Consider the following 13103-nt stretch of genomic DNA (forward strand, 5'->3'; position numbering starts at 1 on the left):
ATTGGCTTAAAATTCAACTTTCAAAAAACTAAGATTATGGCAACCATTCCCATCACTTAATTGCAAAGAGATGGGGAAAAAATTGAAACAGTAAGAGAATTTTATTTTCGTGGGCTCCAAAATCACTGCACATGGTGATTGCAGCCATGAAATTAAAAGACACTTGCTCCTTGGAAGAAAAGCTATGACCAACCTAGACAGCATAGTAAAAAGCAGAGACATTACTTTTCTGACAAAGGTCCTTCTAGTCAAAGCTATGGTTTTTCCAATAGTCATGTATGGATGTAAGAGTTGGAATATAAAGAAGGCTGAACACCAAAGAATTGATGGTTTTGAACTGTGGTGTTGGATAAGACTCTTGAGAGTCCCTTGGACAGCAAGGAGATCAAACCAGTCCATGCTAAAGGAAATTAGTCCTAAATATTCATTAGAAGGACTGATGCTGAAGCTGAAAAATCAATACTTTGGCCACCTGATGTGAAGAACTGACTCATTGGACAAGACCCTGATGCTGGGAAAGATTGAAGACAGGAAAAGGGGACGACAGGGAATGAGATGGTCGAATGGCATCACCGACTCAATGGACATGAGTCTGAGAAAGCTTTGGGAGTCAGGGATATACAGGGAAGCCTGGTGTGCTGCAGTCCATTGGGTCGCAAATAGTTGGACACGACTGAGTGAACTGAACTAACTGAGCTGATGTGAAAACTAAATGAAATAGTATGTAGTCAATGGAAACCCACTCCAGTACTCTTGCCTGGAAAATTCCAAGGACTGAGGAGCCTGGTGGGCTTCAGTCCATGGGGTCGCTAAGAGTCAGACACGACTGAGCAACTTCACTCTCACTTTTCACTTTCATGCATTGGAGAAGGAAATGACAACCCACTCCAGTGTTCTTGCCTGGAGAATCCCAGGGATGATGGAGCCTGGTTGGCTGCTGTCTATGGGGTCCCACAGATTTGGACACAACTGAAGCGACTTAGTAGCAGCAGCAATGATACCAAAGATTTGGCCTCTGTGCCCTGGTGCTGAATTGAATCTCAGAGACAGTGTTTTGGGAGAAGTAGAAAAGAATAGCTCTATGGCTTCCCAAGGCAAAGGAGGGCATAGTGTGGTTGTGCCTCAAAAACTTATCCCACCCTAGGGTGAACTGGAGAGGAGTTTTACAGAAATGGTTCAAGGATGGGATTGCTGATAAGGGTCAGGATCTGTTCAGGGCCCGCCATCTTTAGGTGGTCTTCTGAAACTGAAGTTTTAAAAATTCATCCCCTCATCTCTAATTTTCATCAGAAACTGAGCCAAGATTTCTCTTTGTAATTAAATATGATTATTAATTTTTTCCTGCAGAAAGAAGATAAGGAAAGAAGAGGTAGGAAGAAACCCATGATCACACTATGATTCATAATATACAAAACAAGATAACCTGACTTTATTATGCAAAAGCTGAGTCAGTATGATTCTGCCATTTATGAATGGGTATAAGATTGAAGAGACCCAAAACAACTTTCTCCAATTATAGTGAACTGTTCTTTGATTCTCATTGCCTTCCCACCCAATACCCAGTCTCTCTTTATCTAAGAGACAGGGTTGGATGGTCAAACGAATCCCTGACAAATGCAGTTTTACTTTTACTAATCAAGTGTCCTAAACATTCTGAACCCCATTTTCTTCCTGTAAAATGACATTGACTTCATATCAGTGAAAGAAATGTAGAAATGTACAAAAAGAGGAGTGTCTCGTACAGAGAAAAGAAAACAAAGAAAATTATTTTCTTTCTGCACTGTACATTCTTTTTTGCCTGCACAAGCATTTCTTCCTGTCTCTTCATTTCTGAGCCCTGCTTTTCTTTCAGTGCTCCACTTAATTTTTTTTCTTCATGAAATGTTATTTCAAATTCTGGGAGAGATTTTCACTGCTGAATTCTGAAACTAATTTCCTCCATCTCTTTATGGCAGCCATAACATTTTTACATTGTATCAGAATCAGATTGGTACATGCCTTACTGCTTGTCTATATGCTCCTCAGTAAAACTCAGTTTTGTTCAAAATTTATGGAACACCTTTTAAGGGTCAGAATTCTTATGTCATTGGAGATTCAAGGTTAAAAAGAATCTCTGCCATGAAACTCCTCACAAAATGGTAAGGAAGATATGACTCTATTGCCTTTATACCCTAGCATAGAGTTAGTGGAACAAATCATTGATCTATTACTGTGCAGATGATGAAAGAAATGAAGCAAGTAATTATTAATAACTTATTCATTGTCATTGAAATGGATACATTTCATCAACCAGTTGTTTAGTAATTATATAAATTTTTTGAAGTACGTATATGTAAATTTCTTTTAAGCAATAAACATACATATAAATGTATGTATACATATTCAGGCATAATAAATAAGCCAATTGCTGCAGGAACTTCATCCAATAACTGATCTATGTAGTCTCAGCGACCTTGAAGGAAGACAAGAAGAAATTGAAAAATTACCTATTATTTCTAATAAGTTTTCATTGTAGGCACCTTAAAACCTAGCTATAGACTCTGAATAGTGACTGGATTTGGGCTTTGTACAAATTTGCATAAAAATTATGGTTCTGCCTTCTAGATATGTTTCCTGGAATAATAAATTTGTACCATTAATCACAACCCCAATCACAATCAAAAGCAGTAAGCTACCAAGAAATTACCAAGTTTCTAACATACTAGACATTATGTAACACATTACTGAAACCAAGCAGGACCCTGTGGGGCTTCTAGAAATGGAAGACTTTCTGTGTCCCCTATTGTTCATTTGCAGGGAAGAGATGCCAGTCTCCATGACATTTCCTGAGTTACAAAGGGTGGATTTGCACAGTTGCTAGCAAAGGAAGGGAGGGAATACAGGGATAAGGGAAAAACAGTCAAGAAACAGTAGTGCAGCCTTGTGGCAGGGTCCTGGTTCTGCCTCCAGGGATACATATAACAATATCTTTAAGCTCTGCTGAACTAAAGCCCCCACCAAATGCAAGATGTTCTAGAGAAGTCACAGTTTGAAAACTTCAAGAAGCTGTAGAAACACACATACATATACAACTTTTGTCATATCTTGCCTACTAATTTTGTTTAATTTTATATTTAACATTTTATAGTACTTATTTCTCTTGAAATTAAATTGTTATGCATATTACCATAATTCAATTAAGTGATCACCTATTCTTGAGCATTTCAATTATTAAAAAAATTATTTTTCCTGCTACATATAATGATTTCATATATAAATCTTTGAATTTTCCCACAATCGTTTACTTTTCAGGAAAAAAAGTCTCCATTTCCAAGACTGAAATTGCTAAACTTGTAGATACATATGCTTTTTAAGACTTTTCATACATATTTTCAAGTGCCTTTCAGGATAACTATCCTGTCTCACTAGCTTTCATTCTTCTTTTTTTCTGTGCTGTTTAGAATAGCCCTTTGGTGTTCTTCCTTTTATTCCTTTCCTTATTAGCAGCTCCTGGAGAAGAGAAAGTCTACCCACTCCAGTATTCTGGTCTGGAGAATTCCATGGACTGTATAGTCCATGGGGTCCCAAAGAGTCAAACATGACTGAGTGATCTTCATTTCACTAACTGGCAGCTACTCTGGAATCTCATATAAAATTATTCTACCAAATGTCAAAGTTCTGAAGATCATTCACACAACTTTCAGTATAAGAGCTCTGCCACTTATTAGAGTGGGAAAAATGGTTTTATTTTTACTTACTTACATTTTAGTCTATATTTTCATGATTTTATAAATTTAAAGGGAAAAGAAAAGTTTCTCTGAAATTGAGAGTTTAAATACAACTTTCTAAATCCAAAAGTGATTTAATATGCTAAATTTAGCAAAGTATACACATTGATTTAGATCCACTTTTATTGAGCTTAGACTGAAAATATTTCTTCACCAAACTACTTGTTGATATTAGTGCCAAAAGCCTAAAGTTACTATAGAAAGTGTTTTGAAAGTTGGAATTCTTGAAACCTTCAACTCTCTTGCAGCATTAACTTAAATTTAGTCTTTTGGGCACAATTATTTTGTGTGATGTGTCACTATTCTAAAATTAGCTACTTTTAGCTATGAGACTCTAAAACTGACTTTGCATTAGGATCTAAGAACAGATAATAACACCTCTATCAGTTTACTGAAAATAAAATTATAAAAGTGGCATCATCCATATACATTAAAATTTTTCACAAGAATGGGCTTATATTTATCATTTTAGTATCAAGCTACTTATGACTTGTATGTGCTAAAATAATCAAAGATAGCAAGAAGATATGAAATGATGCTATAGACTGAAGGTTTATGTCTCCCCATAATTCACTGGATGAATCCTCATCCTCAAGATTATGATATTATATGTAAGGTCATAAGTCTTCATGAATGATATTAATATCTTTATAAAACAGACCCCAGAGAGCTCCCTTGATCCTTCTCCATTGTGGAAACACACAGAAAACATGGCCATCAATGAACCAGGAACCAGGATCTTCAGTTCAGTTAGTTCAGTTCAGTCACTCAGTTGTGTCCGACTCTTTGCAACTCCATGAATTGCAGCACGGCAGGCCTCCCGGTCCATCACCAACTCCCAGAATTCACCCAAACTCTTGTCCATCAAGTTGGTGATGCCATCCAGCCATCTCATCCTCTGTCGTCCCCGTCTCCTCCTGCACCCAATCCCTCCCAGCATCAGAGTTCTTTCCAATGAGTCAACTCTTTGCATGAGGTGGCCAAAGTGTTAGAGTTTCAGCTTTATCATCAGTCCTTCCAAAGAACACCCAGGACTGATCTCCTTTAGAATGAACTGGTTGGGTCTTCTTGCAATCCAAGGGACTCTCAGGAGTCTTCTCCAATACCACAGTTCAAAAGCATCAATTCTTCGGTGCTCAGCCTTCTTCACAGTCCAACTCTCACATCCATACATGACCACTGGAAAAACCATAGACTTGACTAGACAGACCTTTCTTGGCAAAGTAATGTCTCTGCTTTTGAATATGCTATCTAGGTTGGTCATAACTTTCCTTCGAAAGAGGAAGTGTCTTTTAATTTCATGGCTGCAATCACCATCTGCAGTGATTTTTGGAGCCCAATAAAGTCTGACACTCTTTCCACTCTTTCCCTATCTATTTTCCATGAAGTGCTGGAACCACATGTCATGGTCTTAGTTTTCTGAATCTTGAGCTTTAATCCAACTTTTTCACTCTTCTCTTTTACTTTCATCAAGAGGCTTTTGAGTTGCTTTTCACTTTCTGCTATACGGGTGGTGTCATCTGCTTATCTGAGGTTACTGATATTTCTATGGGCAATCTTGATTCCAGCTTGTGCTTCCTCCAGCCCAGTGTTTCTCATGATGTACTCTGCATATGAGTTAAATAAGCAGGGTGACAATATACAGCCTTGATGTACTCCTTTTCCTATTTGGAAACAGTCTATTGTTCCATGTCCAGTTCTAACTGTCGCTTCCTAACCTGCATATAGGTTTCTCAAGAGGCAGATCAGGTGGTCTGGTATTCCCATCTCTTTCAGAATTGTCCGCAGTTTATTTTGATCCACACAGTCAAAGGCTTTGGCATAGTCAATAAAGCAGAAATAGATGTTTTTCTGGAACTCTTTTGGTTTTTCAATGATCCAGTGGATGTTGGCAATTTGATCTCTGGTTCTTCTGCCTTTTCTAAAACCAGCTTGAACATCAGGAAGTTCACGGTTCACGTATTGCTGAAGCCTGGCTTGGAGAATTTTGAGCATTACTTTACTAGCATGTGAGATGAGTGCAATTGTGTGGTAGTTTGAGCATTCTTTGACATTGCCTTTCCTTGGGACTGGAATGAAAACTGACCTTTTCCAGTCCTGTGGCCACTGCTGAATTTTCCAAATAGGCTGGCATATTGAGTGCGGCACTTTCACAGCATCATCTTCCAGGATTTGAAGTAGCTCAACTGTAATTCCATCACCTCCACTAGCTTTGTTCGTAGCGATGCTTTCTAAGGCCAATTTGACTTCACATTCCAGGATGTCTGGCTGTAGGTGAATGATACACCATCGTGATTATCTTGGTCTTAAAGATCTTTTTCACACAGTTCTGGTTATTCTTGCCACCTCTTCCTAATATCTTCTGCTTCTGTTAGGTCCATAACATTCTGTTCTTTATCGAGCCCATCTTTGCATGAAATGTTCCATTGGTATCTCTAATTTTCTTGAGGAGATCTCTAGTCTTTCCCATTCTATTGTTTTCCTCTATTTCTTTGCACTGTTTTCTGAAGAAGGCTTTCTTATCTCTCCTTGCTATTCTTTGGAACTCGGCATTCAGATGCTTATATCTTTCCTTTTCTCCTTCGCTTTTCACTTCTCTTCTTTTCATAGCTATTTGTAAGGCCTCCCCAGACAGCCATTTTGCTTTTTTGCATTTCTTTTCCATGACAATGGTCTTGATCCCTGTCTCCTGTACAATGTTACAAACCTCCGGCCATAGTTCATCAGGCACTCTATCATATCTAGTCCCTTAAATCTATTTCTCACTTCCACTGTATAATCATAAGGGATTTGATTTAGGTCATACCTGAATGGTCTAGTGGTTTCCCCTACTTTCTTCAATTTAAGTCTGAATTTGGCAGTAAGGAGTTCATGATCTGGGCCACAGTCCACTCCCAGTCTTGTTTTTGCTGACTGTACAGAGCTTCTCCATCTTTAGCTGCAAAGAATATAATCAATCTTATTTTGGAGTTGACCATCTGGTGATGTCCATGTGTAGAGTCTTCTCTTGTGCTGTTGGAAGAGGGTGTTTGCTATGACCAGTGTGTTCTTTTGGCAAAATTCTATTAGACTTTACCCTGTTTCATTTCGTATCCCAAGGCCAAATTTGCCTGTTACCCCAGGTGTTTCTTGATTTCCTACTTTTGCATTTAGTCCCTATTATTGAAAAGGATATCTTTTTTGTGTGTTAGTTCTAAAAGGTCTTGTACATCCTCACAGAACCATTCAACTTCAGCTTCTTCAGTGTTACTCCTTAGGGCATAGACTTGGATTACTGTGATATTTAATGGTTTGCCTTGGAAATGAACAGAGATCATTCTGTCGTTTTTGAGATTGCTTCCAAGTACTGCATTTTGGACTCTTTTGTTGACCATGATGGCTACTCCATTTCTTCTCAGGGATTCCTGCCCACAGTAGTAGATATAATGGTCATCTGAGTTAAGTTCACCCATTCCCGTCCATTTTATTTCGCTGATTCCTAGAATGTCTACATTCACCCTTGCCATCTCCTGTTTGACCACTTCCAATTTGCCTTGATTCATGGACCTAACATTGCAGGTTCCTATGCAATATTGATCTTTACAGCATCAGACTTTGCTTCTATCACCAGTCACATCCACCCCTGGGTATTCTTTTTGCTTTGGCTCCATCCTTTCCTTCTTTCTGGAGTTATTTCTCCAATAATTTCCAGTAACATATTGGGCACCTACCGACCTGGGGAGTTCCCCTTTCAGTATCCTATCATTTTGCCTTTTCATACTGTTCATGGGGTTCTCAAGGCAAAAATACTGAAGTGGTTTCCAATTCCCTTCTCCAGTGGACCACATTCTGTCAGACCTCTCCACCATGACCTGCCCGTCTTGGGTGGCCCCACAAGCATGGCTTAGTTTCATTGAGTTAGACAAGGCTGTGGTCCGTGTGATTAGATTGACTAGTTTTCTGTGATTATGGTTTGTGTGTCTGCCCTCTGATGCCTCTCACAACACCTACTGTCTTACTTGGGTTTCTCTTACCTTGGGCGTGGGGTATCTCTCCACGGCTGCTCCAGCAAAGCGCAGCTGCTGCTCCTTACCTTGGACGAAGGGTAACTCTTCACAGCTACCCCTCCTGACCTTGAACGTGGAGTAGCTCCTCTCAGCCTTCCTATGCCCATGAAGCCATGGCTCCTTGGACATGGGATAGCTCCTCCCAGCAGCCGCACCTGACCTTGGGCATGGGGTAGCTCCTCTCAGCTGCTCCTGCGCCATCGTAGCCTGGCACTCTTGGCTGCCACCCCTGTCCTCGGCCACTCTTCTGCGCTCTTACCAGACACCAAATCTATTGGTATCTTGACCTTGAAATTCACAACTTCTTGAATTATGAGAAAATATTTTCTTCTTTTTATAAGTTACTGTGTATATGGTATTTTATTTAACAAACTGAATTAAGTAAGACAAATGATAATTTCACATGTTGAGTGCAAGTTTAACCTTTATATAATTTAGCATGCTTAGAAAAGTAGAATTGGATACTAAACTAAGAAGAGCTCCTAGAATATACTGAGGCATTTCTAATTTGAGGTAACGATTTTGAGTTAACCTTTCTGTTTAGTCGTAAGCACTCAATGTTAAATAATTTAGAGTTTTCTTTCATTTTGATTACAATTAAATTTTGTCATGTCAGATACCAAGCTTATAAGATTATTTGACTTCATTATTAACTTATCTTTTGAGAGATAATTATTGACTAACAAAACCCATCATTCCTAAAGTGAGCTTCATAATTCTTCTGCAGAAGACAACTGTCTCTTAGAATAACTTGATGGGATATGTGAATATGAAACATTAGGACAACAGGCAGGTTCATGCAGAGTGCCTGTGTGCTTGCTAAGTCGCTTCAGCTGTGTCCAACTCTTTGAGACCCTATGGACTGTAGCCTGCCAGGCTCCTCTGTCCATGGGATTCTCCAGGGCAGAATACTGGAGTGAAGTTCCATTTCCTTCTCCAGGGGATCTTCCCAATCCAGGGTTTAAAACTGCATCTCTTATATCTCCTGCATTGGCGGGCAGGTTGTTTACCATTAGCACCACCTAGGAAGCCCTTATGAAGGAGAGGATTTAATAAATAGAGACTCAATCAAACTACTTGATAATAATGTGAAATTATCAGTCTTTTTTTTCCTCTCAATATAAGACTATAAGTATTTGAAAGAATTAAAGTGTTAGATAGAGCTCAACAAGGAAAAGAATTTGGAATAAAATGGGAAAGGTGAAATTCAGATATTTTCAAGGCAAAGTTGGTAAGTAGGCAGTGTTCAATTTACCTCTAAAATCTGCCTCTCCTCTTTATTTAAGTAAAACTCGGCTAAAAACACTGTTAGTGTTATTTTTAAAAGACTTGTAAAGAAATCTTGAAGGGGTGTATGAAATTTTGTGGAAGGGAAATATACAAAAGGCTAAACACAAAAGCAGAAAATGAAAACTCAGGAATATCATGAATGTGGAAAAGATGTTGAGGATAAATGTCAGTCCACCAAGAATTCCCATATATAATTAGAACGATATTAAATTTCCTCTGAATGCAGTGGATGAAGTTGGCATAATTGTGTTTAAATCTTTTTTTTTTTTCTTTTTGACATAACTATTTATAATTTATTTTTAAACTGGCATATAATTGCTTTATAATGTTGTGATAATTTATGCTGTACAACAAAGTGAATTGGATATATGTATACAAATAAACCCTCCCGGTTCCATCACTTCATGGGAAATAGATGGGGAAACAGTGGAAACAATGTCAGACTTTATTTTTTGGGGCTCCAAAATCACTGCAGATGGTGACTGCAGCCATGAAATTAAAAGATGCTTACTCCTTGGAAGGAAAGTTATGACCAACCTAGATAGCATATTCAAAAGCAGAGACATTACTTTGCCAACAAAGGTCCATCTATTCAAGGCTATGGTTTTTCCAGTGGTCATGTATGGATGTGAGAGTTGGACTGTGAAGAAGGCTGAGCACTGAAGAATTGATGCTTTTGAAGTGTGGTGTTGGAGAAGACTCTTGAGAGTCCCTTGGACTACAAGGAGATCCAACCAGTCCATTCTGAAGGAGATCAGCCCTGGGATTTGTTTGTGGGGAATGATGCTGAAGCTGAAACTCCAGTACTTTGGCCACCTCATGAGAAGAGTTGACTCATTTGAAAAGACCCTGATGCTGTGAGGGATTGGGGGCAGGAGGAGAAGGGGACAACAGAGGATGAGATGGCTGGATGGCATCACTGACTCGATGGATATGAGTCTGAGTGAACTCCAGGGTTTGGTGATGGACAGGGAGGCCTGGTGTGCTGCGATTCATGGGGTCGTGAAGAGTCAGACACAACTGAGCGGCTGAATTGAACTGAACTGTGATTCTCTCTCCCACTCCCCAATCCCACACCTCTAGGTCATTATAGAGCACAGAACTAAACTCCCTATGCTATTTAACAGCCACACTAGCTATCTATTTTACACATAATAGTGTGTGTGTGTTTGTATATATATGTATATATATGTCCATTCTCTAAGTCTATGCCTCTATTCCTACTCTGCAAATAGATTCATATGTGTAATTTTTTAGAGATTGTGTATATATGCATTAATATACAATGTTTTTTCTCTTTATAACTTACTTCACTTTAATGACAAACTCTAGGCCCTATTGCATCATTACTAATGAGGTAATTGCATTCTGTTTTATTGCTGAGTAATATTCCAGTGTATATATGTACTGTGTCTTTATCCAGTCATCTGCTGATGGATGTTTAGGTTGCTTCCATGTACTTGTTATTGTAAATGGTACTGCAATGAACATTGGGACATATGTGTCTTTTTGAATCCTTTATTTTTCCAGGCATATGCCAAGGAGTGGGATTGTTGGGTCATATGATAGCTTTTTAAAGGAATCTCTATACTTTTCTCCATAATGGCTCTATCAATGTACATTTCAAATAACAGTGCAAGAGGGTTCCCTTTTCTCCATACCCTTTCCAGCATTTATAATTTGTAGATTTGTTGATGGCCATTCTGACTGGTGTGAGGTGACACTTCATTCTGGCTTTGATTTATAGTTATCTAATAATTAGTGATGCTAAGCTTATTTTCATATGTTTATTGTCCATCTGTATGTCTTCTTTGGAGAAATGGCTGTTTTTAGGTCTTCTGCCCATTTTTTGATTGGGTGGTTTGTTGTTTTTTGAGCTACATGAGCTGCTTGTACATTAATCCTTTGACAGGTGCTTAGTTTTCAAATATTTTCTCCCTTTTAAAGTTTTCCTTGGCTTCAGACTATATTTTGAAGGTGCAGTAATCAAGACAGTATGGTGCCAGCACAAAACAAAAATATAGATTAACGAAACAGGATAGAAAGCTCAGAGATAATCTCATTTACCTACAGTCACCTTATCGTGGAGAAAGGAGTCAAGAATATACAATGGAGAAAAGATAGTATTGTCAATGATGGGTCCCTCTGGGGTCTCAATGATAAGATGGCTCATTATGTTGACCTCTAAAAGAATAAATCACAGTGATCCTTGAGACTGACCAAATTGCCCAAATGGCATCCTGTTATCTCACTGGCACCTATCTTCTTAAAGCTTCAAGGCCACCAGATTCCAGACCTCTGGTTATGTGACCACCCCTTCAGAGAATTTTTCATTGGTGGGGAAAAGAAGAACTCCATCAGAAAGGGAGGATGATGATTCTCCTTAAGGGCCAGTCACCCTCTCTTTTCCCTTTAATAAATTTCCCTTTTCTTGCCTGACTGCCCAGCTCACTCTCTTTTTCTCTGCACTCACTTTACAGTCAATAAGTAGTGCTGAGAAAACTGGAAAGCTACATGTAAAAGAATGAAATTAGAACACTTCCTAACACCATACATAAAAATAAACTCAAAATATTTTAAAGACCTAAATGTAAGGCCAGACACTATAAAACTTTTAGAGGAATGCCTAGGCAGAACATACTTTGACATAAATCACAGCAAGATCCTTTTTGACTCATCTTCTAGAGTAATGGAAATAAAAACAAAAATAAACAAATGGGATATAATTCAAATTAATAGCTTTTGCACAACCAAGGAAACCATAAAGATGGAAAGACAACCCTCGAAATGGGGGGAAATATTTGTGTTTAATCCCAACCATACTGAAAAATTTAAGGCTGATATTTGAATTTTGTCTTAAAATGATATTAATACCTTACATCAAATCTAGTCCTACAAAAAGGCATCTTATCTTTATCTAGCATATATGTTTTTATACTTTGGATGTTAAAAAATGAGATGAGTGAGTGAGTGAAGTCACTCAGTCATGTCCGACTCTTTGAGACCCTGTGGACTGTAGCCCACCAGGCTCCTCCGTCCATGGGATTCTCCAGGCAAGAATACTGGAGAAGGTTGCCATTTGCTTCTCCAGGAAATCTTCCCAACCCAGGGATCGAACCCAGGTCTCCTGCATTGCAGGCAGACACTTTAACCTCTGAGCCAGCAGGGAATAAACTATTAGTATTATCTTGTTCAATATCTGTTCTGGTAATATGGAAACATGATTTCTCTTTTTTTACTTGATTATTTTCTCATTTACTAAAAATATGCAATCAGTATATACTTTGTTATTATTATTATAATGGCATAAAATAAGTACAAACTTTATATTAAATCATTGAACTGATAATTCAACAAACATTAAGGACTTAAGTTTCAAGAACTGGTGATAAAATTTTGAGGAGAGTAGGCGTTTTCATAGAGACCATATTCTGCTGAAAGAGACATTAGTCAAATAATAAGATAATTAAATAAAAAACACAGCCATGCTAAGTGTTATGAGAGCATCAGATTTAGGAGGACAGAGAATATAGTTTCTTTGAGTAAATTTTGCCCAGGCTTAAGTCTGAATGCTACATAGGAGATAACTGATGAAAAGAAGATGAAAGAGCCCTATGGGGAAGGTGGGTAATAAGCATAAAGTTTTTATTGCAGGAGGGAGCAGGTAAAAATTTCCAGAGCTATAAGAAGCTCTGTATCACTAGAGCAGACAGTGAAAGAGGGCACAAGGTATAATAAAAGCCTGAAGTGGTAGGGAGAGCCCTATTTCATGCTGAGCCTTTCTAATCTCTTTCAATAGTTTTGGCTTTGTTATAGGACCAATTGTAAACAATTAGAGGATTTAACCATGCCTGAAACAAGCAGGAAAGTGGATATGGTCAAATATGTATTTCAAAGAAATCCTTATTTCCAATTGTAGAATATAGATTGAAAGTATGAACCAGCAAAATCACCTTGAAATCTGTTATAGAAATCCAAAGGTGTGATAATAATAACTTGG

The sequence above is a fragment of the Bos indicus genome, chromosome 12 (assembly GCF_029378745.1).
Source record: "Bos indicus isolate NIAB-ARS_2022 breed Sahiwal x Tharparkar chromosome 12, NIAB-ARS_B.indTharparkar_mat_pri_1.0, whole genome shotgun sequence".
Classification (NCBI taxonomy): Eukaryota; Metazoa; Chordata; class Mammalia; order Artiodactyla; family Bovidae; genus Bos; species Bos indicus.